Source organism: Vidua macroura, chromosome 1 (assembly GCF_024509145.1).
Source record: "Vidua macroura isolate BioBank_ID:100142 chromosome 1, ASM2450914v1, whole genome shotgun sequence".
NCBI lineage: Eukaryota > Metazoa > Chordata > Aves > Passeriformes > Viduidae > Vidua > Vidua macroura.
Genome location: NC_071571.1, coordinates 48,909,379 through 48,935,984, shown reverse-complemented (window position 1 = coordinate 48,935,984; position 26,606 = coordinate 48,909,379).

The following is a 26,606-nucleotide window of genomic DNA, read 5'->3' as shown; positions in this document are numbered from 1 at the left end:
CAATGACACATAATAAATATGTTTAGATGCTGACCATTGAAAGGATTATTAGATGTCAGGGACAGAACATCAGTCAGATATTTTAGTATAAGCTGCAGGAGACAACCTTTAATATATTTGAATTATGCATTTCAAATGTTACTTTTTCAAATAGGACATTGTTGTGGCATGAATCTACTATATTAAAATAAAAATCTGGTCTTTATAAAAGCATAACACCTTTTAAAAGAATGAGAATCCTTAAGTAGGTGACAGCACTTATAGCAAGGAAGGCAGATGTGATTCATGTATGAAAGCTGGTTGTGAAAACAGAGAACTTTCTCCAAGGTCTTAGTATAGGCGAGGGGGGCTTCTAGACAAGTCTTGTAATGTGGAAGGATAGTATTCATCTGGAAAAAAGCAATTTATCAGGGCATGACACATGTAATTCTGCTTTCCCCAAAGTACCTACTTGTTGGTGAAGATGATCATGTTTTATTCTTTTCTAGGGGCTGCCACAGAAAGAAGTCAGCAGACTGCTGTTCTTTTGCACTAGATTTAAATACATAATATGCCAAGTGTTTCACTAGTTCATTGTTAGAAAATTATCTGAAGATTTTGATTTTCTTTTATTTCTGTAAGTTGAGCACTGACATAGCATTGATAGACACTGTGCTGCTTTGTATTACTGTTTTTATTTTAGGCTATGGGTGATAGTTTTGTATGTCTGTTAGGTTTTTATCAGAGAGCAAACAGTTTGGCTAGATTACTGTGATTCTGAGATTTCCAGTGCTGTGAGAGACTGTTCTGTCCCAAGATCCCACACATTTACTGAATTTGGCCTTATACCACATAGAAAACACTGCAGTTTGTTCCTGATAAATATGGACTGAAGAAGGAAATTAGCTAGTGGGAAGACAAGATCATCTTCACAGTTGTAAGGAAATAAATAGGTGATAGACAATAGGTAACATGAAGCAAAAAAAAAAAAAAAAAAGAAACTATGAGAATGGGGTGGAAAAAAGGCACTGCTTTTCTTTCAACAGCAATTTACAAATGGAGGCAGGGTGCAGTGAGGAGGAAAGAACTCTTCAGAACAGAGCTGGGAAATAAAAAAGCATTCCAAATCAAAAAAGAGACCATTATGTCAGGAAAAAGGTGCATGTTCCTCCCATCTTCAGCAAAGGCAAGAATGACAACAACCCAAATAACCTCACCTTTATGCTATGAAATGTTATGTCCTTAGAGAAGCCACCTCTGTGTACATGATGGACTTGACTGGGGATATCTATCATCAATGTTACAGTGGCAAATCGTACCTGACTGACATGGCTGCTTTCTGTGGGGGGATTGGACTGTCTCTCTTGCAAACAAGACAAGAACACTGAAAGTTGTATACCATAGCAAGACTTATGTTGTGGTTTCTCACAGTATTCTTTTAGTCAAACTGAGAAGATATGGCTTGTAAGTGTGGACTACATGGTGGCTGAGAAACTGGCTGGCTTGCCAGCCTCAGTGGAGTGCTAGTATTTCAAAGCCTAACTGGTTGTCATCTGGATTAAAAAGAAAATAATTCTCCATTATTATCTCCAAGTACTGGAGCAGGGCCCAAAGTGATTGCAGAATCTTCATACTGGAGTTTTGATAGAGCTTGACTAGAAACCTAGACTGAGCAACTGAATCTAAAATTGAAGCTGGCCTTGCTTTGAGCAGAATGTTGAACTGGATGTGTCCCAGAACCTAAAATTGTTCTGTGATTCTGAGTTGTCTCAGTACTTTCAATAGTCACTCAAAGCAAGCCTGATTGTTGAGTTTTGTCATGCCCACTCACTGCACAAATCACTCTGAATTCACCAGGAAAACAATATTAGATGCAGGTAATCACTTCAACATTCAATGTGCATGGTGAACAGCGTATCATTACCAGAAACTGCATCATTAAATATGTAAAAGGCCTTGCTAATCACTGACCATTGTTAAAGATTCATATAGTCTAAATACTTTCCCAGAATTTTAACAACCTTCCTCTTCAATTAAAATAAAATAAATGCATCAGAGCAGAGAGAATCATCAAGTGCAGAAAAGTACAGTTGAAAATGGACATACTTACTTGATTGAAAAAGTCACCTAATCAATGGGATCATTGAAGTAATGTATAATCAAGTAGCAGGGAATGTTCAACAGCTTTCCTCTGCATAAAAATTGTGAATAGAATTTAATTGCTCCTGGACTGAATTTTCTTTAACCACCTTGAGTCATGTTTCAGCAACACCATTGAATGAACTCTGAGCTGTTACTACTAATTAACCTAATGAAAAATTTGCTAAAGCCTTTACAAAAGTCTTCAGGAAGAAAACAAAAGATGTGTTTCATATACGTATAAAAAATTACTTTTCTTCTGAGTTAGAAAAGCTCCTTAGAATGTAGCACTTAAAGCTATCCAACCCAGACATATCAGTTGAGAAAATATATTGCTGGATATTTACTTTTTGTGCTGGATCACTGCAATATTTAAGAACCCCATAAAGAAATTAAAATGGAGAATATCCTCTGTTGGAACTCATTAAGTTTTGGTTCAGTGAAGGCCGTCTTGATAAATGCTGCTGTTCCTACCAGTGGCTCTGGTGCTTCCTTTGCAGATGATTTTCTGCTATAACAGGTTATGTATTCATTTATGTGACAAGGGGTGGGGACTCCTACCCTTGGAGTAAGCTCTCTGGAACCAACTCAGCTGGTTTTCCATAGCTTTGCTACTGACTTGCATGAGAGTTTTGGATCCACACTAAATATAGGATTGGTACGAATGGGACTGTGTGTTATTTCTGGAAGCCACTCTCTTCTGTAATGGCTACAGGAGATAATAGCAAGACTATAGTTATATTTGTTGATTTAAGCAGCAGAGGTTTGTTTTGGTTTTGTGTTGTGGTTGTTGTTTGTATAAGGTTCCCTCTTTTTCTAGCATTGAAGTAAGAAAAACTTCACAGTAGCTTCATCGTATGTTCGATCTATGAAGTTGTATTGATTGTCAGGTATAAGCATTCTGACAGCTGCAAAGTGAGTGGATGCTGTGGTGCTAAGGAATGAAGGCTTTGGAACTGCAGGAATTCTAGGGCAAGGAGTGTGCTTCTTATTGCTTTTTTGTTGAAAGTGGCAGATGTGGTTATGAGTGAAGATTACTATTATTTCAGTGAATCCACCCTGAAGTCTGTCACTAGATACAAGATGGTATTTGAAAGAAAAGGTTGATATATGTGATAGGTAAGGCTCTGAGAGAAAACCATACTATAACAAGGAGTTGGCAAGCTTGTATCTGTCTGCCTTTTACAAAGTAGTTACCAGAGATTTTAGAAGATAAATTTTGAGATATGGAAATGGGACTTGGTATTAGGGGCATATACTGGGTATTGGGGGCCATTTGGCAACAGGAGATGAATCTTTGCCTGACAGGCACACTTCAGTGAGGTTTTAATTTTGTCATACTTTGTGTTTCTTGTGAACTGAGCTAGCAAATGTTAACACTGTACTCAGAGTTTGCTTGGTCAAAAAATTTCTCCTCAAGATTGCAAGTGGGGGATGGAGACAGATGGTTCAAGATTAATTTCTGAATTTGAAAAGTAATCTACAGCACTCTCAGTCTTCAGTAAGCAAGCTCCGAAAGGCAGAGAAGCCTCTTTTGTTATGTAAAAGGATATGTTTGCTATTGTGATTAGATTGTTATGGAAAAGCATCATAAAATGTAATACAGAATCTTGTAAAATGCTAAAGAACTTTTAAAATGCCACCAAAAAGTTTTTTCTAGTTCTCCAATTAAAAGTTATTACTCTCCAGTTTTACCTTGATTGTGGGTAAATTCCTTGGAACCTTATTTGTTTCATTCCTCTAAATTCATCTGGACTCCTCCATAACATGAACGACAGATGACCCCAAGGGGCCTGAACTTATTTTGACTGCTATTTTTGCCCTATTGGAGACTTAGTGATTGAAGTTCAGTGTCATGTACTGAGAATGAAATCTGTCAAACAGTTTGGAAAAACGTGGCTAATTTAGCGGTGTTAGATAAAACAACTCCTTTCGTTTTTTCCTCTGAGAGTAATAGCCTCTATTTTCAGCACAATTGGCCTTTGGCAACTGTTGGTAACATGGGAGGGTATTTTTGGAAAAGGAAGGAAATAAAAAAAGGATTAAACCACAGGGAATTGCAAGGGAGAGAGAATGCTGAAGAACAGAACTGCTAAGGAAGAAATAGCTTTACAGCACATTCCTGGGGTATAGCTTTTTATTCCTCTTGTGTTCCCTATATGGGTTCAAAATAGGTCAGACACAAAAATGCACACTTTATCTTACCATTGTGGTTTAACCCAGCTAGCAACTAGGTATCACACAGGTGCTTGCTTACTCCCCACACTTCCGTGGGATGTTGAACAGAATATGAGGTATGTAAAACCTGTGGATTGAGATATGAATAGTTTAGTAACTGAGGGGGGGAAAAAGTAAAATTTAATAATAATTTTAATGAAAAGTAGAGGAAGAGAGATGATGAAAATCCAGGAAAAAAGTGATGACCAGTACAATTGCTTACTACTCACTGAGGGATGCTCAGCCCTCACCACAGCAGAGACTAGCACCTCCCTCAGTTTTTATACCGAGCAAACATTTTATGCTATGGAATGTCCATTTGGCTAGTACAGATCAGCTGTCTTGGCCACGCTCCTCCAACCTTTGCACCTGCTCTCTGGAAGAGTATGGGAAGCTGAAAAATCCTTGACTTAAGGTAAGCACTGCTTGGCAACAACTAAACCATCAATGTGTTATCAACATTATTTCCATCCTAAATCCAGAACACAGCCCTGTATCAGTAACTAAGAAAAAAGTCAACTCTATCACAGACAAAACCACAACAGTATCCACCTCTTATTCAATACCACTTGTGTCATGCCAAGTTCTGTGCTTTCCAGTACACCATCACCTTTCCTGTCCTTCAGTTTATATACACAGAGGTATAATTCCCATAGTTTATGTACCATCCTTGCAAAACTTCATTAAGTTCATGTAGTCTGTGACTTCATGCTCCATCAGAGACAGGTACCATGAGGTGCTCAGTGTGGTGATAGGTAGCTAGCTGCCATAAAAGTGGTAACATATAGCATTATATAGGAGTTAATATATTATAATATTATTTATTGGTTATTTTCACCCAAAATCAAATCCCCTTGAGACAGACATCAGAATCCTGTCTTCCCACATTACCCACCTAGTGCACTGAGGCCCTCAAGAAAAAGCAATCCCATGGATGGGTAGCCTTTGCCTGAGGCACAAATAACCCAGCATATTTTTATGTTTATGTGATGAAATTTTATCCCCTCCTGCAGTATATGAAAGTCTTGATTGGGCAGTATGAATGAAATTGGCAGATCCTGTAGTGTTGACTAATCAAATGGCATTTGTTAAATGTGTACCCCAATGTTTAAAACTCCTCCCACCGATTGCTCTCAGTGTCATCTTTAGCGATCCATCATATCATTGGATTTTCCTGGAGGTTGGTGTGTGTGACACACACACTCTATGACCTGTTCTTTAGGCCAGGTGTCCATGAAGTTCTTTCAGAAATGAGTCCCATTGTCTCTCTTTTTTTCTGGAGTATCATGTCACCATAAGCCTTGCTTTTCAAGGCCCAGGACAGTGTGCTGGGTGGTGGCTTGGGACACAGGATCTGTGTCCAGCCATCCAGTGGCTGCTTCCACCATTGTAAGCACATGGCCCTGGCCTTGGTGGCTTGGTGGGAGTGTGTTACAGCCAACCTGCCAGGCCCTCCCATGTTTACACTGCAGACACCATCCTCCACACAAGCTTGTCCTGCTTGATTGCAGCTCACATTTCACGTTCATAGATAACCTTTGTGAGAGAGTCCATGGATAAGTTCCACCCCTCAGTCATGAGCCCATCTCTGGGTTACATCCCTTCCTTATGGCCCAAGGTGTCATAGGCCCACTGAGCTAAAAATAGTTCACACTTATGATACATCTGAGCCACTTAGCAGTCTGATCTACCTTTTGGTTAATCTGATGTCTTTTAATGGCCTAGGTCTTGGTACATGAGCATTTATTCATGTGATGTACCAGGTTTTCCCCCTGGGCAGCAATATCTTGCCACAGTCATATAATCATTGAGGTTGGAAAAGACCTCTAGTGAGTCCAACTTTTGACCAAACACCACCATGCCAATCTAAACATAGTGCTACTACATCAACTAGTTTCTTGAACCCTTTCAGGGATGGTTCCTAAGCAGTCTGTTTCAATGCCTGACCTGATCCCTAGATAAAAGGCATGTGTGATAGGAAATGGATTAATCTTTTAATAGTCCATTTTTCATTGTCAGGCTTCAGTGTTGTAACTGGAGATGCCTTGAAAACCCAAAGTTAAGTATACAGTGCAGGGTGATGATGGGAATCTTGTGCTGGTCATTTCCTAATTCTGTTTTACTGTGTAGGTAAATCTCAAAGATATTTTTACTACTTTAATTGGTACTTTCATTAAGTGCATAGTGATGCTCATAGCAAAATCTGTTCCAATGTTGCTTATGGTAATTTCTCAGCCAAACGTAGGTCTGACTCATTAAATCTTTCTGTAAATTTTAATAAAAAACATGTAGATATGTTACTTAAGGACATGGTTTAATGGTGGACTTGGCAGCATTAGGTTTACAGTTTTATTCAATCTTACAGGTCTTTTTCAGCTTCAATTATTATTTGATTATTTCTTTTGAAAAAACGAAAGACTGTGCTTTTTTCCCCCCCTTTTATTTGCCTTTGACAGATCTTCCAATCATAAAGAGAGTGTCAAAGACAATTCCTTCAGGTTTGTTGCTCTTTGCTTCCACTCAGCTTTGAAGTTCATGACAGTGTAGACTTAGTGTGGAATGCGAATGAAAAGAAAACATGAGAAAATAGAGAAATAAAAAGAAAGGAATTAGTCTTTCTGTTGTTGTGGAGTATGCAACTAGAACTTCTTGAAATTTTAGCTCAGTAATGAACTTCTGTCTTAATTAATTTTTTATATTTTTCTTGGTCTTCAAAAATATGGACAATCTGATTTAATAAGATTAAGCCTATTAATATTTGAACAGAATGTTAATAAAGAATTAAAGTCTTCTCTTGATTCTATCAACAAGAGTCCAAAATAACTCCCTTGATTTCCTAGAATATTTGTCCAGTAATGCAAGATCACAAAGAATTGAAGGTAAATTATGGCGCACTGCTTTTGAGCTCTTCAAAAGTACTTTCTTGCAAAATTAGATTATTTTTTTATTGGCTTACTAAATACTTATTAACTGCACTTCAGTTTACACTAGTGCTTTTTATGAACAGTGATTAGATTGAGCTTTCAGCCAAAATGAGTTTTTCTTGTTCCATACCCAGTGACTGAACTTCGAAACTGGCCCAGATCTGCAGAATGGCAGTTTAATGACATATATACTGAGATATTCTTCCTGCTTCCATGCAGAAAAGAGGACCTGACTTGTATGCTGTATGTAAATCTGGTTTGATACCAGATAAACTTGGATCCTTCAAAGTATTTTTATGTTAGGATTGCTGCACTCAAGCTTTTAGAAGAGTAATATGGGCCTTCCAAAAAAAAAAACAAAACAAAACAAAGCCACAAAAACCCCAAATCAAAGACAAGCCATCGGCAGTTCTGTTTTTCTAGGCTTTTGGTTTTTTATTTTTATTCTATTCATTATCAGAAGCAAGGCATCCTTCCTCATTAGCCAATAGCAGATGAGTGGCTCCAAGCTGCTACTGGAGTTCCGCTGATGGGTTTCTTGCCATCTTTAGTTACTAATAGTTTTCAGGCCTTTTTCCTTAAGGGGACATATTCCACAAGTTCAGTTACAGAATTGGTTGGAGATGAAAAACTACAGGAGTGAGTTGCAAGCAAATAACTTCATAGTGCTGAGCCTGTTTTCAAAGTAAGAAAGTGAACCTGCATGGCAGCCCAGTGCTGGCAGCTCTGAGAAACACTGGCTTTTTGCACATTTACTGTCAGTTGACCTCTGTATCAACTGAGGTAAAGAATATAAATGACTGACTTTGAAGTCACTATTGTCGGGTTTAGGGATTTTCTGCAAGCTGTGAATTATATGCCCTTATGAAAATACTGTGCATTCACAGGCTATTCAACAGCATCTGCACAGCTGGTGCTTGTCTTCATTGTGGATCAAAGGCATTTTTACAATATAAATATTGAGTACGTTAGAGAGTAAAGAATTTCATAGCCTGGGCAAGCTAAAAAACGTGAACTGAATTTTGGCTATAATGAATGACTGCCAACACTTAAAGTCAGGCAAGACCATCATGACTTAAACCAGGGTACTCTGTTTTGTGATTAGAGGCAGAGTTATTGTCTCCAGTAAGAGTCATTCGTACAGAGCTGGTTTCCAGTAAGAAGCCACGGTATAGTGAGGTGAAGTGGTATTTGTATATGACCGTCACTAAAATATTCTGACAAAGGTACTTGCTATTTCTAGCAATTTAAATAAATTCAAGATAACTATAAATATGAATTGTAACATGTTTCCTATGTGTTCTAGGTATCTGTCATAATTATGTGATGGATGGAAATGCACTGATCTCTGACTTAAACTTCTTGAGCCTGGTTTTAAATCTGGATGATGTCTTAGTAAAGTTTTTCTTTATTAGAAAAAGTAAATTTAATCCTCAAAATAGCCCATAAACTGGTTTTTGCAGCTTATTAGAGACTACCCTAGTAGTTAACTTCCCAGGGCTTTGCCTGAGGCTGAAGTGGTTTCTAACAATCCATCATTAACTTCTATGACAACTGCAGGTAGGCTGTGATTGTCAGAATTAGTCATGACATACTGTAGACCTCCTACTGTCATTCTAAAAAATGCAGTTACACCAGGTTTTACACCCTGGTGAAATGGCTGGGTATGAGAATGAATGTGAAGCGAATTTATTTCACACACTCTTGCAGGCAAATCTATGCCATGTTTGTCCAAGCCCCTCCTTAATGTCTTAAATATCTGCTGCTGGAATTATCTGTTCTTCAATATCAATGTCCTGTTGTTGTCCATGCATCACAAATGCTCCAGTTTTTAACCCCAGCCATGTGCAAATCCCTAGAGGAGAATCAGAATCTGCAAATAAACCTGATGAACTGGATATAGTTGTAAATGTATCATGAATTGTCACGTTCCTATTGAGAAGAAAATATGGATATATGCAACTTTAGCTCCTTAAAGTTAAAATCCATTTTTAAGCATGTTCTGCTAGTAACACATTTCCTATAAATTGTTCCAGCTGCCAGTAGGCATTTATTGTGTTGTATCTTATAACCAGGACAGAGGGTTAACTTTACAGACCTCATTCTTTGTTGGAATGAGTTTGTAAGAAAACTGCATTGTCCTCCTTTCAGTATCTCCCTGTAAGTCCCAGACATAATAAATAAACCTGGTAATCTAGGTGTTTATGTACCAATAGGGCTCCAACGTGATAAATTGTGTTATGTCATGTCAAAAAGATCTGATGTGAAGTATTTGAATGGGAAACTTGACTGAGAAAATGTCTTTATAACTGTATTTATACTGTGACATACTATATTTTTACTTCTCTATGGTGCAGGAAGAAAATCTGTACTCTTCTGGACTGACTTCATTATTAAATATGCATAACATTCACACACAATTTGGAGAAAAAGCATTTTAATTCCTGTGAATAAGTGTTGGTATGTAAACTTTTTTTTTTTTTTTAAGTTGAGAATTTCCTTGGGGCAGAAAACTTACTAGTGCTGTTCATGCATTTAGTCAAGAATGACAGGAAGATGATGCCTTTCTATTCTGCTAGGATGCAAAACTTTGTAGTTACTCATTTGTTTGGGCCAGTTATGCATGCTGAATGGAAAATACCTGAATGTTAAGGAAGCTGTGGTATGATAAACTGAAGAACAAAGCATGTGTTTGAGGAGAAGAGAACACTTCAAGGGCAAACTGAAATACTACTTCAAGTGTTGTGTGACTGATGAAATTAACTGGAAATTATAAAGAGTAAACAGACCATGATGGTACATAGTACCATAACCCAGCATGAGTCTTTCTGGGAAGACATCAAGAGGGAATGAGGATCTAAAGAGATGGCCTTGAAGGCAGCCAAAAGTTCAACAGGCACCATTTTTCCTATGTGTCTGTGTAACAAGTGCTGAAAAATCAACTGCTTATCTACTAGAATTTTTAGCAGCAGTCCCAACTGTAGTGTATAAAATTGCCAGTTCTGACTCACCTTAACTTTCAAAAGGCAGCACAACAACAATGTAAGGAGAATCAAAGAACTGAAAGGGCCTTAAAAAGGTAATTTAATTCATCCCTTTTTCCCCAAAGTCCACCAAGACAATTTAAAATCATTCCTGAATGAATTTAATTTGATTTTTTTTTAATGACCAAAACCTTTCCAGTTAGATATTCCATAAAGTTTTTTTAATGACCAAAACCTTTCCAGCTAGAGATTCCATAATGTTTTAAACAATCTGTAAAATCTGTAACCACCCTTACTGCTACAAAGTTTTTTTTTCTTGTTCTTTTTCTTTTTCCTTCCCCCTTCTTTCACTGTAATTTAAACTCTTCACTTACCCCATCTGCAATTAGGATAAGAAAACTGATTTTTCTTTCCTTTCTGCTATACTTAGTATATTATCCCACTTTTCAGCCTTCTCTTGTCTAGATTAGATAACTACTATTCCTTCCCTTTTTCCATAAAGATCATATTTTGCAGGCCTCTCACTTTCTCATTGATCTATTCTGGACTTTGTCCAACCACAACATATAAGAGAGATCTTCCTAGCTGCACATTAAGCAAGATGATTTCTGAGTATGACTTGCCAACAATAGTTTTATTTATGCATGTCAAGATAATAGTTGTCTTAAAAGCAAAACATTCTTGCCTTACTCTAGCTTGTAATTCATAATCACTGACATCCTCACAATACCTTCTGCAAAACAGTTAATAAATTACTTTTCCTATGATTACAGAGTTTGCTTATTTTTGTAGGAAATTGTCTGTATGGATTAGTATCTTTTGTTTTTAACTTCCAGCATTCCAATATTTTTGAACTGTAACAATGATTCAAACATGCTTAAATCACCTGTACACTGATGTCACTTGCATGTTTAATGAGAATACTTCTTATTACATCATACAAACTTGATTAGTTGTGATTTTCAGTGGCATGGGCAGGAGATTATTTGTATTAAATTATAAGTCCTCCGGGCTTCACCCGGCTGCCCAGCCAGTCCGGGGGAAAACCCTCGGATGACCGGTCCGCGGGAAGGATGTGGCGGGAACCCGGATAGCTCCACCGGACTGACGAGAGGGCTCCAGAGTAGCTGTATTCCTAGAGGCTTTATTGTAGGAGAGGTGCAGGAACAGGAGCAGAAGACGAGGGACACAAGCTCTCTGGAAGGGAGCCAGCTCCGGGAGCCCCGAGGGAAGGCGGGGCTGGGTATTAAGGGCAAAGGAGTAGGAGTAGTTAGGGTACAAAACAACCAATGGGAAACGGGTAAAGGGGAGGAAACAGAGTAGGGTGACATACAGAGAACCAATCGGGGTACAGAGGAGGAGTGGTATTCTAACAGGGGCCAATGGGGATAACAGAATAACTGAACTTTCTGGAACTGGGGAGAGTACCAAGCATTGATGGACAGCTCTTCTGGGGTGGAGAGCAGCAGTTGATTGGCAACCTTTTCTAAACTGTTGCTGCCTCCCAAGGGAGAGCAGGAACCCCTCCCACAATTATTGTGGAGTTTCATCTTGCTATACTTTGTTTTAATGCTGAGCCATTGATAATTTTTTAGAGAAATTTTCTGTCATATAGCTATATATGTATATAGTTATAACAGTTTCATTTAGCTTTTTTTGGTTTTAATCACATAATATAAAAATATTACATAAGAAAGTGTCAAAAATTCTGCTAATAACCAAATGATAGCCATCTTCCCCTGTATTCAGATATTCCTACCTACAAAGATGCATATACAATAAAATGGCACTTTGTATTTATATAGCAGTAACATAAAATAGGGAAGGTGGTATTCCAAGCAGAGCTTTCTTCTCATAGGGGATTTCTGGAACTGTTTTGTTGGTAGAGAAAGGAGTTTTGGTAGAAACTGCTAAAAATGCTGGTGTTTTTTATTAAAAACCCAAGAAATTAGGTGAGCTAGTTGAAGTTTGCATTACACTGCTCTGTGAAAGGGAGCAGCAATCAAATAAATAACAGCAGTGTCATTTTCATGAGAGATCTCTTTCTCTCTGTTTTTCTATGTGAATTTAGAATTTAATTGAACCAAAGAGTGAGAAGTTATGGATTAGATCTAGAAACAAGAACCTTTCTAATAAGCTAAAGACATAAAATACAAAAACTTTTAAAAACTCTCCTTCTATTTCTTTGAGTTTGGAATAGTTTTAGTAAATAAGTTGTGCAGCAAGAGTCTGAGAGATTCAGTATGGTGGGTTAAAGACTTTTCACGTTTGTACCTTTCTAAAAATAGTACACCTTGCACATAATGACCGTGGGGAGTTGCTGGTTTCAAGCAATGCAGGATAGACATAAAACCCTAGAATCCTTTAGGTTGGAAGAGATTTCTTAGATCAAGTCTAACAGTTAACCCAGCACTGCCCCGTCCACCATTAAAACATCACATCTATGTGACTTTCAAATACCTCTAGGGATGGCAACTTAACCCCTTCTCTGGGCAGCCTGTTTCAATTCCTGGTAACCCTTTCCACAAAGAAATTTTTCATAATATTCAATCTGAACATCCTCTGGTGCAATTTGGTATCATTTCCTCTTGCCCTATCACTTGTTCTTGGGAGAAGAGACCGACCCCCACCTGGCTGCAACCTCCGCGCAGCGAGCAATGCAGCTGCTCTGAAGTGACCCCAGGACAGGAACATTTGGCCATGTTTGCTGTCTCCTCATGGCTGCTGACCCACTCAGGGGTTGCTAACTCTCTACAAGTGCATGTATTTTCTATTTGTCTGGATCCTAAAGTCTGATCTTGGTCTTGGAGCCTCTGCCTGTGAATTTGTGCTGATACATCAGCATAGCTGAGCAGGGGAGCTTTCCTGATTAATTTTGCAAAGTAAAATGCTTCTTATAAGTTCTTGCTCCAGTGTTAATAAATGTTGGAAAGCTGTAACTATCAAAGTGTGTATTCTTCAAGCCTTTTCAGAGGGGTCTAAATGCAGGTAGCATCAGCACAGCAATCTGTCCCTGTCTAGAATTTCTGTTCTAGATGTGCTGTACTTTGTACATATTTTTGTTAAGTCAAAATACAGTGTAGAGTGCATGAAAAAGAAAAACTGGAGGAAAAAGCCCATAAAATCTCTCATATTTTTGGGACATATACAGTGATGTTATTTTCAATTGATAACTGTAGTTATAAAAACCATTACTATTATTATTATTGTTATTATTATCCATTTTCATTCAAGAAGTACTTAACCAGGCACCTAATATTTATGATTTTTTTCTAATCTAGTGCTTTTGGAGGCACAAATACTACTATGCTCTTTCTAATTGAATGTCATAGCATGAAACTGGTCCAATCATCAATATTTATTTGGGAGAAGTTGTTTGAAAAGTGCAAAATTACTTATAACAACTTTGATCAAGATAAGAGTGGTCTTGCTTATATTGTGCTATCTAACTGTAAAAATTAAATACAAGAATTATAAAAGCCAGGCATTTCTAGATGCACAATATTGTTTTGCTACCTTCAAAAGTGCTGTAGCAAGGGCAGTAATGTGGAAACACTGGGTTGTTGTCTTGCTTCATGTAATATGCAGCTGGGTAAATCAGGTTGTTTACAAGGTAATTTTGTCAAAGAGGTAAATTTATCTTTCTGCTGTGAACAGGAACATAATTTTGTCCAAGTAATATGTCTGTACATAGTGCAGGGTAGTAGTGTTGGAGGAGAATTTTCCTGAGGGTGCATTGAGATGGCATTAGAGAAATCTGTTGCTGTATGTCTCCATTAATGTTCTCTTTCAGAAGAGCAGGTCATCTATAGGCAGAGGGCTTGGATGTTTAAAAGATAGGTTTGCTTTTTTCCCCTTTCCTTGCCACGAGTAAGTCTCATGTATGTCATGTGGGCTTTATGTGTTTTAGATTTGATGTGTAACAAACTGCAGGGGAATTCAGCATGACACTTTGATCTCTCTGATGTCACTCAGGAGGAACTGAAGTTGTAGGATGGAGTCATATCTCTGAAAGTGGTAATAAAACGGAAGAGGTTAGCATGGAGTTAAACCCTGTGATTAAACCCTAATATTGGGAGAAGCAAGTGATTCTGTTCACCTGTGGCTCTTGAGGACCCTATCTCTAATTGTATTATGTCTGACTGGTAGAATCCCTGGTGTGAGTGTACCTTGTCTTTATTATTATTATTGATCATATATTCTTTCTTTTTTTTTTTTTTTTTTTTTTTTTTTTTTTTTTTTAAAGAAGAATAATTTCTTCTCACACTAGAGAAAAATACAATTTGGAGAATGCAACACTTCTTTCAAAGTAGAATTCAGCTTGACTATCCCACTACACAAGTTGCTATGAATTTGCAGAGGGATTTCTATATGGAAGGAACCAGCCTTTACATGATGTTTAAAGAAACCCCTTTTTTGCCTTTGATCCATGTCTGTATTCCCCTGACTTATCCACAAGGGGGACATAGTTCTAAACAAATACACAGCTTGTGGTTATTTTTGAATACGAACATTTCTAACCCTTCTTATAAATTATTCACTTGGAATGCTGTGGGACAATCTCAAAAGTGTACATGCAGTCAAACTCTTTGACAGAAATAAAGAAAAATGCTTTTTTAAAAAATGATTATTTTTATTTTGGGGAGCCTTTTTTTTTTTTTTTTTTGTTTACTTATGGAAGTGAATTTGCTCTCCTGAGTGTCAATAGTGACTTCTGATTACTCGTATATATGGACATGCCAAAGAGATCATTATATTTTGTTGTTTTCCAAAGAACGTTACTTTGGCCTTCTTGAGAATGCATTGACATTTCTCCACTTGCTTCAGACATAGCTGGAGCTATCAATTAATCTAGAGGATGTGGTAATGAGCATTTTCCCCTCCCTATGCCTATCTTCTTTCCTAATAATTAGTTCTGTGTGAAAGAAAGATTTGAATTAGAGGACAGCAAGACATGGGCTTATATAACAACTTGGCTTGACTTCTGAACTCCAGAAATAGAGTTCTTGGGTTGTATTACAACTATGTTCTAGGGCTCCTAGAAAAATGAGAAGAATGATTGAGGCTGAAATGACTGTGGGATCTGAGATTATTTCTACCCTTCTGGTATTAAAAAATACAAGTCTATATGCAAGCAGACCCTCCTGTAAAAGGAGAGTAGTCAATCAAAGGATGATATCTCATTTTATAACCAATTTTGAGTGGAAGCACTCACTTTGCATTGTCTGGCTAAGTTTGAATTTTTGGAAGGGGAATTTGGTACTTGGTTGAGGAGAGCTGCCCTGATTACAGACTAAAGAAAGGAAATTCTAACTGTAGCTTCTTTTTCATTCACTAGAAAGCCTTGACTTTTCCTATAACATTAATACCAAATGTCTTTTTATGCTTGGTATTTAAAATGTAATTCTGCTTATATAGCTATCCAGTATCAGAAATGAAAGAGCAAGATATCATCTTTTTTCACCTAGCCGTAAATATTATATTGGTGAACATTATTTTGCAGACTAAATTGCTGTGAGTTTACTTAAAATTACTCCTTAAGCCCACTCAGATGACTCATATCATCCACAGGAGACCAGATTAGATTGTCATAAATAATGTGCTTCACATTTATGTTTATTTCTCAGCATCTTTTTTGAAATTGTTCTTGTGAATGAGTGACATTTTTCCTATGTACATTTGAAGCTTGCTTTATTAGTTCATTTTCTACTTAAAAATCCCAAATGTCTAAATACAGATTTTTCCATTAATCCAGCAGGGAAAGCACGGTATTTAAAGATTTCTAGCTATGTGAAATTTCTGGAATCTTCTGTAAATTCTGGAACTACCAGTTGTGTTTAGAATTGACACCACCTTGGCAAAGATTTGTTAAATCTTTTCCCAAAATCCCTGTAGGTAAAAATTGGTAGAGCCCTAAGTATTTTTTAAATCCTTTGTAATCCTTGCAGTTAAAAAGCTTTTTTTTCCAGTAGCTAACCTAAACCTTATCTGCTTGAAATTTAGCTAATCTTTTATTGTTCTGTCTCCCCACTAGACATGGGAATGACTGGTTACCTTTCTCTTCAAAGCAACCCTTTACATTCTGTCATCATATCTCTTTTCTGTGATCCTCTTTAGTTTCCGTTTTTCCCCCCTCACAGATCTTTTATTTCCTGTATCTCCCCTCTGCTCTCTCATTTGGCTTCATCCTTCTCAAATCGGAATGCAGCATTGTAACTGAAATCTCAACAGTATTGGACAGAATAAATAATTGTCATCCTTTTCTTGCATAGGGTATTTCTGTTAATGCATCTCAAAGTGATAGCTGCCTTTATGTATCATCCTAGAAATGAGTCAACGGTCTGTGCTCCTCTAACACTTCAAATCCTTTTCTTCAGAAGAGTTCCCTACACTAGTTTCTCAGTTTTGCACTTGATTTAGCCTTAATAAATGCAGTACTTTGCATTTGTCTTTGCACATTTTTTTTCATTGGTGACATGGGATTATTTTTTCTTTTTTTTTACTGTAATAGCAAACCATTCCAGCTTGATGTCATTTGTACGTTTTGTGTGTGCTGACCTAACTTCAGGAAAATAATTAACAGAACTGGACTTCTGCAGGTTCTGAGCTGAAACAGCCCCCTTTAACACAGAACTGCTGTGTTTTAAATTAATTATGTTTTAATTCTGGCCCTTTATTATCAACAGTAAGTCTTTACAGCATAAACAATTCCAAGCTGGCAGCAACAAATCTTCAGTTTATGTCGTTTGTGACACGTGGTGCAATTTTTCAAGACAGTGTTCTGCATGAAAATACATTTTATAGTCAAACAGAACAACTTGATCAAAATCTCCACCATCAATGAGTTATTTGCTTTGAAAAAGCATCACTGGCAATCCAAAGGCACTAAGTCCATCCAGGTGTTTCTCAAGGGATTATATGATTGACACATCTGTGTAAAACGAGAACTTGCCTTATTGAAGTGCTTCATCTATCCCATGTTTTAAAGAGACTTCCACCACTTCTGTTTCCCTGGCACGATGATGGAGGCAGCTACAACATAGAGAAGTTAAGAACAGCACTGCCAAGGTCAGGCAATGTGTCCATCTAGCCCATGAGCCTGTCTCCAGTAGTGGTCAGTAGCCGTGCCTCAGTAAAAATCACAAGTACAAAGGCAAGCATACAGTAATTGTTGCTCCTTCTCACCTCTTTTCCCCAGGTAATTTCTCAGTTTCCAATGCTTTATGGTGTCAAGAGCTTTCCTAAGCAGAGGTAATACTGTTGTATAGAAAATTATTCCTGCTTTTGTACAGATGATTTGATTGATTAAAATCCACAATCTCACGTCTATCTGGATTAAGCTTTGCTCATTTTTTTTCAATCTATGCTAAATTCAGAACAAAGGTAGGATGTAGAAGTTTGACATTTTCAAAGCTGCTGTCAAAAATCTTCCCTCCCTGCAATTCTCTCTATGCACTATATACTATAGTCTCAAACTTTGCCTATTGATCTGTCCTAGCTTGTTTAATCTGAGCACAAGGACAGCTATATTGATGAGGAGAATGTGAAATATTTGCCCTCTATATGGCAGCTGTACCAGTAATTATACTCCCTTTCATCAAAATATATCTGAATAGTATCACTGTAAATGAATGAGGATTCATGGTCAAATGCTTTCCTTGTTACTGTTGCTTCTTTCCTCCCATTTTTTAGAAACAGCTGTAAAGGGAGTTTTTTCAATTGCATTAATTTTAGACACTACTTTGAACTTGTTTTTTCTTAGTTCTAGAACTTTTTGAAGAGTATGTGTCATATATTCCATACTGAATTTAGCACATAAACTTGAATTATCTTATGAAGGGAACTTTTTCCCTTTGTTTTTTGTGTTTCTTTCTCTTTGTGGATTTTGGGGTTGGTTGTTTTTTTGGGGGCTTATTTATTCCATGAGAAATTAACAGTGAGCATGACAAAGGTTTGTCTCTAGCTGCTCCCATCATTACAACCACATTGGCAGAATCCTCCTTGCAGTGCTACCACCCAGACAAAGGCAAGCAGACTGTTCTATCACAACTGTATGCCATTTTTGACTGATTTAGTTTTACTAAACACTAACATTTTGCAGGTATTGCTTTACTGGTAGGCATATAGGGGTTGGTTTCAGTTTTTGTTTCTTCCCTTTTTTTTCCCCCTGCAGGCTTGTAGCTCATAAACCTATCCAGCAAAAGTTTATAAAAAGGACCTGATAGAAAGCTCCCTATTTTGACTACAAAATGAGTTTCAAGTTGTTGCATCTTCTCACTTTTTTTTTTTCTTTTTTGCTTATTAGTTTTCTGCTGGATTAGCTAATTGAACAGGTCCATCAAGGGGTCAAGGAAGTGTAGAGCCAGAACCAAAGGAAGAGAAGCAAAGTGTGACAGGGGAGAAATGGAGGGAGCTGCTTGTTCTTGTGCCTATTTTGGTAGCAGTAAAACTACACAGGCTTTGCAATCTTGTCAAACTGCACCCTAAAATATGCTGATTTACATGTTGGTTTTCCCAGTTGCTGGAAATAAGGATCTTCTAGGGAGTATTAAGCCACAGTGAACTTTAAGCCAATTTATTTCTGAATGAGAGCATTCCCATAGGTATGTAACATGCTTTGGTTTCTGCATGCTAATTTCATGCCTTTAGCCTCCTTAACTTCTCAGTGGTCCCCCACATAGAACTGTACCAACTGCATTATTGTTTTCATTATTTTGAATTTAAAAATGAAGGGGAATGTGAAAAAAGCAAATAAGGCTAGAAAAAGTGCTTCAAAAGTTTGCAGCTCTTACACATCTCATCTTCCTCAGTATCTAGGCACTGTGACTAAGCCAAATTCTTAACAGAACAGTGGCAGATCTCTGCCATCACACTTTTTCTAGACAATTGTAGGTTTCTGTTCAGCACAGATGCACATTAAAGCAACTGCTCAGGCTATTTTGACTTGATGCCATGCACCCTCTTTTACGGAGGCATTCCAAGGCAAGTTAATCCCAGCACAACATGACAAGAGCACTCCAAAGGCGCGGCACTCTCTGGAGGTTGGTGTTGCGCTCCTGCTCTGCGTCTCTTGCACTGCACTGGAGTGGAAGGGGGTGGGGACAGTGGCAGCGGGTAGTGAACCATGGTGACAGATCTGACAGCTGCAGAAGCAAGAAGCTTAGGCTTTGAGACAAAGCTCTGCCTCCCAGCCATCTGGGAGGCAGCTCTTTTTCCTTGGCTTTTCTGGTGGGTGTTGCCACTCTGACTGCTGGGGCATGGTCTGCTGCCTGTGAGCGTGTGCAGGCTCTTCATCTGCTATTAGGTTGCGAGTCTCTGCTTGCTACCATATGGCTGCATTGAAAACACGCAGAGAGGAGAATAAGCTGTAAAGCAACAGTAAAAATTCTGTTCAATGCTCTTCCATGGTGAGAGGACTACTGGCTCACCCTCCTCTTCCCCTAAGTCCTTACAGCTACTGGTTTAAATAGGTACACCTGCACCAATTAAGCCCCTGTCACTTCCCCACTGAACTGCTCCAAGCAAAGACACACTTCTCTGCTTGACACTCTGAATCCTGTATAATTCAGGGTGCTCTTACCCTCTGCTACTGGAAACAGGAGGCTAAAGGAGGAATTAAGAGAGGTGGGATTTGCTTTCATTGAGATATTTTGGAAAAGTTGCCTGGCTTGCTGGATTGATCTGGTGAAGCAGTTGAGGCTCTTCTGTCCTCTGAAAGAGGCTAATTCTCTCGCACCACAATAGGAGAGAATCATGTAGCAGCGTCACCAACAACAGAAAGAGGTTATTTTGCAATATAATTGTCTGTATGGTTGAAGAAGAACAAATGCTTTCCTTGTTCCCCATGGAACTAATAAAGAAAGGCAAGTTGAGGAGTGTAGGATAATTATTTAGTCATCTTAAATATTTATGAGCTACACCATGTGCTACATGCAATTTAACAGGGACTTGACAATTGCAACATACATCATCTTGTTTCACAGGGGCTAAAAATACTTAATCGTACTTCTTTAAAATAAAAGCATTAATCCTAAATACGTCTTATGCCAAGAATGAAGCTGTAAACTGTGAGAGGAAGGAGAAGAAGGTTTTTTTTCTTTTTTATCATTGCAAACATGCAGGTTGGGGAAACCACTGCAGGAATAAAAGTTTTGTTGAGATTTTATGTGAGCTTTCTGAAAGTGGTGATTGTGGTAGGGGGTGTGTAATTCTTGATGTTAAACAGTTTGCCATTGGCTTCACCACGATCTGGGGAATTTTGTTCAGTTTAGTAGGCTGGAAAAGGGATAGACTTTCCAGCTTTGTTTTGGTGACAGTAAAATCATTGTTGCAAATCCAAAGAATCAGTTACATGGGATAACTCTCCCCATGCTATCTCTTTACAGGACTCTGGAGCCACAAATAGGATACCTCTCTTCTCTCACTTTTTCTGGCTTTCACACAGTTTTCTATTCCATGTGTGACTTGATGCACAGCTCTTAGTGGAGAAATTCACATTGAAGGACAGCTTGCACTAGCCATGGAATCGGTCATAGTAGAACTTAAGTTTTCTAGAACAGGTTGCTTTATTTTGGGCATTACAAGTGCTAGAACAGACTTTCTGAATTTTGGATTTCATAATTTCTGTCTGCATCATAATCTCCAAATTAGTAGTGGTAGTAATAATAAAACCACAGTTACATGGGCTTGTAGGTAGTTGTTAGTTCATTTTGATGAGAGCAGCACTGATGTGGAAGAGACCTATAATGTCTCTGATTCTTATTTGCACAAGTTGCACAGTAGACAACTTTGTAAGCATGAACATATTTGGTCTAATGTATTTTTCTCCATTTGCAACTCTGTGCAATCAGCGTAACTGAAAATGTTTCAGTACTGCTGAATTTGGCAGCCTATTTAAATTTTGGCTCTTAAAATTGGCAATTGTCTTCATCCAATGTGATAGCTCAAGAGTGGCCAGGATTAAAGCTACCAAGCATTTGGGTTTCCTCAGACATATCTTACTTTTCTGACAGGAAATTTTGTCTGGGAGTAATTTGAATGCCTTGGCTTTAGGATAGAATGCAAGTCTATGTGTGCACCTAGAATAAGTTTGCTGGCTTTGTGATACCTGGGATTCAGTGTGCATGCACATATTAAATGCACAGGGGCATGTCCAAAAAAACCAAGAGCTCTGAGAGCGTCTTTGCTGAGCAGATGTGCCTTTGCTGCTCAGTGTCACAGGACACACGTGAGCTGTATGTGTAGCATGAGTGCCAAGGAGCTGCCTGGTACTTGAATTTCCTGTCTGGCTGCACACAGTCAGCACATGCATTGATTTATGCTCAGAAATCCGTGGTCATGCTCTGAAGACAGTCTCTGCTTTGCATCAGTTATAACTTATGCATATTGAACAATCTGCATTGGAAATTATCAAGGAGAACAAATGTTCTCCACCCTAGCATCTGAAATACTTGATCTCCTTTGTGCCAAATGCAAAGTGTTATATGCTTTCACAGAAACGTGAGGGTTTTAATTTATTGGAATGAAAACGTAGACAGTGTAAAGGGAAAGACATTGATTTTGATCAGTGTAAATTGTATAGGTGGGCTGAATGTGCTGTATATTGAACATCTCAGAGCAGGGAACCCAGGAGGTTGCTTATGTTGCAGCTCACTTTCCATTGCTGGAAAGCGGAGGGTTTTAAACAGAACACTTGCCTGAGCTTATGCCTACTGCAGACCATGATACATGCTCACATCTTTCTGGCTCAGTGGTGGCAGCAGTGGAATCTAGAGCTTGCTGCAAAAAAAGAAAGACGGAAAAGATGAGGGAAAGCAAAATGTGCTTTCCAATTAGATAATGGCAAAATCATACTTGTACTTGTGGAGGGTCAGAAAGGTAACAGCTGAAGGAGTCAAATAATAGACAAATTGATGATGGTAACTAAGAAAATGTAAAAGAGACTCAATCTCTCACTGATAAAGCTGTTTGAGGTGCAGTAGATCAATTTAGCCATGACTGTTGTTAGGAAATTGCTCTTGTTTGATGTTCCACAAGCAGATCATGCAGTTTCCTAGGAAACATCTTTTTCCACTTAAAATCTAATTTTCTTACATTGCTAGAACTGATGAGTCACCCTGCCTGGCTTTTACTTACTTCCCCTTACCTATTAAAATGTACTCACCAGATAGAAATCCAGGGATTTATTAGTCTTTATCACTTGGCTGTTCAATTAACTCTTCTGATTCCTCTCTGTTATCAGACAATGTGCTTGATATGACAAAACAAAAGTCATAGGTTAGAAGGCAATCAAAATCTGAAATAAATCATGGATCTCTTAATGGGACAGGCCTCCTAAGCTGTGAAGAATTCCCATACTCAATAATGTTTCCATTATGACCCACTATGAAATTCTCCACATTCCTTTGCCAATAACATGGCATCATATGTTCATTACTGTTTTGTTAATAATTCCCTTATTCAGCTGATTTATAAGTGGGCTTCAACCTAGCAATGACAATTGCAGCCAGTTACTGCCAGAAATTGGGTAGGTTCTGTTAAATATTGCAAACTATGGTTAAAATCTAAAAACCTCACTTCTGGTTGAGATGCTGAATTTTAGTTTTATGTAATGAATGGCACTTAGGCTGAATGGAAAGTTGCCAGAGAAAGAGGCAAGGCTTATTCACAGCTGTGGTCAGAGGAACAGAGGTCAAAGAATGGGTTGGCAGCCTGAGTTTTCAGTGACTTGTGGAATCAGTTCCAGTTTCCCAATACAAAGGTAAATGCTACAATTTACTGTTACCTGTTGTTTGGGCTATATATAAAATCCTTGTAGTTTGCAGATGCCTAATGAGCCCCTGTGGCTACATCATTAATAAAAGGTTGGTCCAGCAGAATACAGCTTCCATAAAACTCTCCATGGGCTAGAATTCTTACCCTTTTTCTATATGCACCTGTGCCATAATCAGTATTCCTGCTGTTTCCCAGTGCCTCTGATGCCTCAGTTTTCAGTATCCTACTGATGTGCCAAACCCTAGATAGTAACCCTGTGAAGCTTCAGCTGCTGACAAATGGATTTCTATTCAAAGGGCAATCTCTCTGCAAAAGTAAGGTTCAATGTGACTCTACATCCCAAGAAGAGGATAGGTAAAATAATTCTCCGCCCTAACTTTGTTTTAAAACTTATGAAACTTTTTGATGTAAGAGTTTGGTGTAGTTTATTATTGGATGACATACTTGTATCTTACTGTGTATCTATTTGTCTCTGCTAGCACATGGCTTGTTCAGCTGCAGCTGGTGAGTGGGTGGCTTTATCGTATAAAGCTATGCATAATGCTTAAAAAATTTGGTGGGCTTATCACTTGCATTGGCTTGCACTGGGTTTTGCTTATATTTCCTAAATATTAAAAATTACAAGGAATGACCATGGCTTTCAAGCAGCTGTTTCAAAGTATGGTTTCAAAGCAGTTTCTCTAAACTAACACTAGATTATGAAGTCTGTGGAAATGGTTCTTACACACTTGTAATCTTATAGACTTTTAAAAACTGTCTGTCTTTTTCTTAATTAAAAGCTTTGACTTCTTATGATGAGTTAATTAAAATAGGCCTTTCAAGCTAAATTTCAAGTTATTGATGATAGTTCTGATGATTTTAGGGACTAGAAGACTGAGTTTCAGCAGGACATAGGCTAAAAAAGTTCACCTGACCCAAAGAGCAGCAAGGTTCAAGCCATACATTTCTAGTTTGATGGCTGTGTTTGCACCCAAAAGGCACGTGTAATATCAACAGAAGGATGCTATGTGACTTAGACTTCAGTGAGTTTAAGTTTTTCTGGTTTAAAAGAACTGTATAGATTGTACATTTGCTTTGAAACCTTGCAAATGTGAAAGATCACCTTCATTCAGAGTCTGGACTCTTGGAAAATTTTGCGTGGAAATGTGTTGGTGGCTTTGATTTTTTTTTTTTTTTTTTTTTTTTTAATGAGTTATGGGAAAGGAGAGGCAAGGGAATAATAAAAAGGACATGCTTTAATGTTGTCATTGCTAATGAAGTATTTGCCAAACATAAATATTCACCCGGGCTCTGGGACTCACCCTTGTTGTGGGAAAATACATTGAGCCATGCTCAAGCCATTGATTGCAGGCATTTGCTGAGGACATTTGCCATAAATTAACTTTCTGTGCTATGCTACAATAAACTCAGCATAACTTACCCACTCTTTTAAACAAGAAAACAGGTTGCATCAAAACTCTGGTTGCAGAATCCACTGCTTCCAAGTAAAATGATGAAACTACTGGTAATTTAGGAGAACTGGCTGCTGCACTTCCCTTTTATTCTGCTGGTGATGTATAAGTGTACTTAGGTCTTTTCATTCCTGCCTCTAGCTCTCTGTCTCCTCCTTGATTAACAATTGTGGTATACCACTGTGTGCTGCCTATGTGGCATCTGGTTCAGGTGTCTGTCACTCCAGGGGCTGGTTGCATCTGGGTATGACATGAAATGCCAGCCTGATGTCTTTTATCCTGATAGGTGGCTCTTCATGGTTTAAGGTGAAGGCAGGTGAATTATAGCTTTATTTACTTATTTGTGGAAATGTGCTGAATGTCTCAGTAAAACATTCCTAATACAGAACAAAGGCTTTTTGCTGACCTGTGGGTCACCAGAGTAATTCACAGTCCAAACCACTGATCCACTACAGAAGCTGTCCCCAGACCACAATTTGTTATCAAGGAGTACAGCACAAAAAGGAGGCTAATTTATAAAACTTATGCAAAACATCAGCACTTCTTGGTTCTTCAGTTAATGTAAACTTTTTTCCCTTGTTTTGATTCACATGGGTCATGCCTGTGTGTTAAGATCAAAATGAAACAAAATTTTCTCTTGGTCTCCAAGAGAGAAATCGTTATATGTTTGTTTCATTTCTTATCCAACCATTTCATAAACTGCACATTTATTATAGCAAGACTTGCAGAAGGCCCAGCTCTGCTGAGAATATTCATGCAGTTGTTGACCGGTAACATACCATGAATAAGTGGGTATAATTTATATGTATAGAACATCTAAATCCTGCTAAGCCAACGAAGTCTATTGCTGAAAATTCTCACCATTTGTTCCTGTTTCTTTGTCTACCCTGTTGGCAGGAAATCATTTAGCCTAACCTTAGTGTAGCTCACGCCATCTCTGTATAATCTTTACTTCTCTTGCATTTGTGTAGTGAGAGATCATTCTTGTCCAGAGACATTCTTGAGATTCTGGAAGTAGGCCAGACTTTTCTCTTATGGATGCAATATTGCTCTTGGAGAAAAATGGAACTATGCTCACTGTGCTAATGGTATAATTATGGGGTCTCTCTTCCAGGAGTAGAAAGAAGATATTCGTTATCATAACGTGCATGAACTTGGGCTTCAATGCAAAATTTATAAAGACGATACAAATGAATAATTTCTACTAAATAAGGTAGGTCTTGGTGAATAATAGCATGCAAAAATATGCTCAATAAATGTAATCTTTGCACTTATAGATGTGCTTTTTTTTTGTTTTGTTTGAGGCTGTGTGTTTGAAGTCTTTTGCTGTAATGCTGATTGCAAGTATTTGAAATGTAGTTATTGAAATTTGATCTCTCATTTAGGGGTAGCAACAAATCACATACTGTTGTTTCCACTTCCTGACTATATTATCAGAATTCTTGTAATCAGTGAAATGTCTTAAGAATGCTACTGGGAATTTTAAACTATCCTTCTGAATAACAGAAAAAAAATAGAGGATTTGAAAAAAATTGTCAGCCACTTTGTCAGTCCTGAGTGTTCAGCCCTTTCCTGAAGCATTGCACATAGAACATTTTATTTTCTTCCTGATATATTGGTTTCACACAGAGTTTAAAATTTAACTTGTCACCTTATTTGCACAAAAACATTACATATGCAAGTATGGTCCTAATTGAGATAGATATTTTTCTACCTTTTTAATTAGTTCTATAAAGGTCTTTGAAGGGGTTTGCAAACTTAGATTATGCAGTGTCCCAATTGCATAAAATCTATTGCTTGTCTTTTATTCATATGCATGCTTAAGATTACTTGTCTTTGTGTGCATATGAGAATAGGTATTGATTCCTTGACAGTCCATGTTAAGCAAACAAAAACCCAAAGGAAATAAGTTTTCAAGCCTTTGTGACAGGTTTTGCTGTGTTTTCTGTGTTTAGAGATGAATAGATGAATGATTTGAGATGAAACGGAGGAACCTCAAAGAATTAGTGAGATATAAGTTTTAGCCAAGGTGAAAAATTTCCAGTAGGTTTGTCCTGGAAGTAAACATTTTGAGCCTATACAATTGAATGAATAATCTTCCAATTTAAAATAGATATGTTCAAAACTTCCTACTTTTG